Below are 3,210 nucleotides of genomic sequence, written 5' to 3' on the forward strand. Positions count from 1 at the left end.
AAGGCCAGTTCTGTTCCTTTTAAGCCATGGCGCCATTTCGGTTTGGAGATTGTGGATGACACTCTCATGGGAATTTCCTGCTTGGGCTGGGAAATGAGATCCTCTGGATCTTAGCCACCCGAGTAGCCAGGATGACAGGCATGAGCCACAAGCACATGGCTTACAGTGTCTCATTCTTTATAATTTCCATTTAGTCCTCCTCTATACACTACCACCTAGACACTCCTCTATCTCCCTCACAGAAAGCAAAGGGAGGCTTGGAATCTGCTTGGGGACATGGGCATTAAAGAGCCCCCTCCACATCTCTATCCCTCTCTAAGCTTCCATCCACCTCCTCTGGATGAACTGGTCCTCTGTGGCAGGTCGGAACCACTAGGATTCTGGGGGCTGCCTTGTATGCCCCCACCCCATCCAACCTGTACCTGAGGATTTCTGGGGCCAGCTACTCCATGTCCTGGTGGAAGATGTTGGGAGGGTTGCTGATAACCACCTCCAGGGGTGTTCAGGGCAGAAGGAATGTCTAGCTCCCTTCTGTCAAAGAAGGAGACACTAAGCATAGATGGATCTCCTAAGATCAACAGGGCATAGCCAACCACCTGTCACCAAGGACCATCGGAGTGCTATTTTATTTTCACAGTCCTAGAGCTTGACCTCAGGGCCTGGGCACTGTCTAGGAGCTTCTTCTGCCCGAGGCAAATCACTCTTCCACCTGAGCCCTGGTGCCGAGTCTGGCTTTTTCTGTGTATGCGGGACCTAGGAATTGAACCCAGGGTTTCCTGTGTGCTAGGCAAGCCCACTACTGCTAAGACACAATCCCAACCCTGGATAGCTGTTCTTCTATAAACCCTCAGGTCTGTCTCGGGATAGTCTTGCACATCAGTATTGAGTTTCTCACCAGCAGCCCTGGCTGGAAATAAATGTGCTCAACTATGTGGTAATTTATCTACAGCATCTTTGCTCTCTGTGCTTCCTGTCAGATCCTCTTTGTTAAGAAAGACCCTCTTTCAATTGTTGCCTCTAAAAAGCCCACTCCAATCTCCCTGACAGGGCAAGGTCTTCTCCGCTCTGCAGGCTGCATGCCTTGTCATGCTCTGCCTTCTGCCTGGTGTGGGTTAAGAGCACAAGAAGGAGTAGGCCTGGCTTCCACCATGCAATTTCTGAAGGCTCTGATATACTACCTAGGACCGGTGCTGTATCACACTATGTGAGAATGTACTCAAGGCCTAGGCAGTCTGGAGGCGGAAAGATGGGGCCATTTTTGTGTGTGGGCTTGAACTCATGTTCTTGGAGCTGTCTCTCTGAATTTTCATGCTCAAGGCTGGTGCTCCACAACTTGAGCCAAAGCTCGACTTCTAACTTTTTGGTGGTTCCATGGAGAGTAGATTCTCACGAGCTTTCCAGCTTATGGCTGGCTTTGATCTTTGATCCTCAGATCTTTGCCTCCTAAGTAGCCAGGGTATCAGACATGAACCTGAGCAAGAGGTGATAGGCACCAGACCCTTTCTTTGATTATCTCGTGCCAACAAGTAAGCCCTAGTTAAAATAGTCATTTACAAGGGATCAAGTACCTCTGCTAGGTCAGTTAATACAAGGAGATAAGGTGCCTTTGGAAAAGGTTAGTCTGAGTTGGCCTAGGTGAATGTGTGTGTGTGTGTGTGTGTGTGTGTGTGTGTGTGTGTGTGTGTGTGTGTGTGTGCGCGTGTGTGTGTGAGTTTCGGGGATACGTACCCTGATCTCTGCAGTGCCTCATCCTCCCAGTGGTGAGAACATCCAGGATCCCCACCCCAAGGAAGTTGGGTAGAGGAGGGTACATAAGGTAACTTTTAGTGGGATGATCTGAATTCTATCCTGAAACTGAAGCCTGGAGAGCTAATGCAGAGAAGGGGAGGTTTAGAGGAGCATCAAAGAAGCCCCTTACTTTTGGCTACAAGTACCAGAGAGACGACTGAATCCATTCTTTTTAGTAGTAAGATAACAGATGCCCACTATTCATTTATTTTAGTATTTTTTTCTGAGCCCTAGGGCTTGGATTCAGGGCCTTGGTGTCGTCCCTGAGCTTCTTTCATTCAAGGCTGAGGCACTACCACTTGAGCCACAGCACCACATCTGGCTTTTTTTTTGGTGGGGGGAGGTGGTTTTTGGGAGATAAGAATATCAAAGACATTGCTGCCTGCGCTGGCCCTTAGTCATGACCATCAGACCTCAGCCTCCCAAATAGCCAGGATAATGGGTGGGAGCCACCAACACCTGAACTCCACCATCCATTTATATTCCTCTAGGGCCAGTGCTGGCCACCTGCACTGCACCCCCCCCCCCTTATTGTGAGTGGCAAGTAATCATGGGTGGGTTTGATACTTCAATTGCCCGCCTACATACCTTTGAGCATTGTTCTTGATCAGTTTGATGGCAGCTACTTCGTTATCCACAGCAATGACTTGGCTGTGTCACAAGAGCAAAGGTACCCCAAGAGCTGTCAGGTCTGGAGTCTTTCCTCTGCACCCCGCTCCCCTACCTGAAATGACACACCCCAGCAAAGCGAAGTAGACATAGAGTGAATTCATTTTCTTATAACCGGGATCTGGCCAGATAGATGACAGTGAGGATCAGAGGCCCAGAATCATGCTGGGCAGTTGAACAACACGATGCCTCCTCATCCACATTCTTTTAACTGTCTTAGCAGAGGGTAGTGGGGAAGTACTCAGAGGATGGATGGACAATGAATAACCGTCACGTTCTAGCCTGGGCACAGAAGGGCTGACCTCAGGGAGCTATTTGAACAGGCTGAGCAAGACAGCTCCTGACCCACAGCCCACCTCCAGAATGAGAGGGTTACCGTGGGTCCCAGCCACATGGAGACGCTAAACCTCCTCATTCAGGACACATTCAACCAGTTTTTGAAAGAGAGAGAGAGAGACAGAGACAGAGACAGAGGCATAGGGAGAGAGAAAGAGAAAAAGAAGGAAAGAAAGAGAGAGAGAGAGAGAAAGAAAGAAAGAAAGAAAGAAAGAAAGAAAGAAAGAAAGAAAGAAAGAAAGAAAGAAAGAAAGAAAGAAAGAAAGAAAGAAAGAAAGAAAGAAAGAAAGAAAGAAAGAAAGAAAGAAAGAAAGAAAAGAAAAGAAAGAATTGGACTTATGTCTGATGCAAGTGGCACAGGCCTAATGGTTTACAGGAAGCTGACATATGAGGATCATGGTTTTTATCCAGTGCAGG

The sequence above is a fragment of the Dipodomys spectabilis genome, unplaced genomic scaffold (genome assembly GCF_019054845.1).
Source record: "Dipodomys spectabilis isolate Male_0828 unplaced genomic scaffold, ASM1905484v1 ptg000458l, whole genome shotgun sequence".
NCBI classification, from domain to species: Eukaryota; Metazoa; Chordata; class Mammalia; order Rodentia; family Heteromyidae; genus Dipodomys; species Dipodomys spectabilis.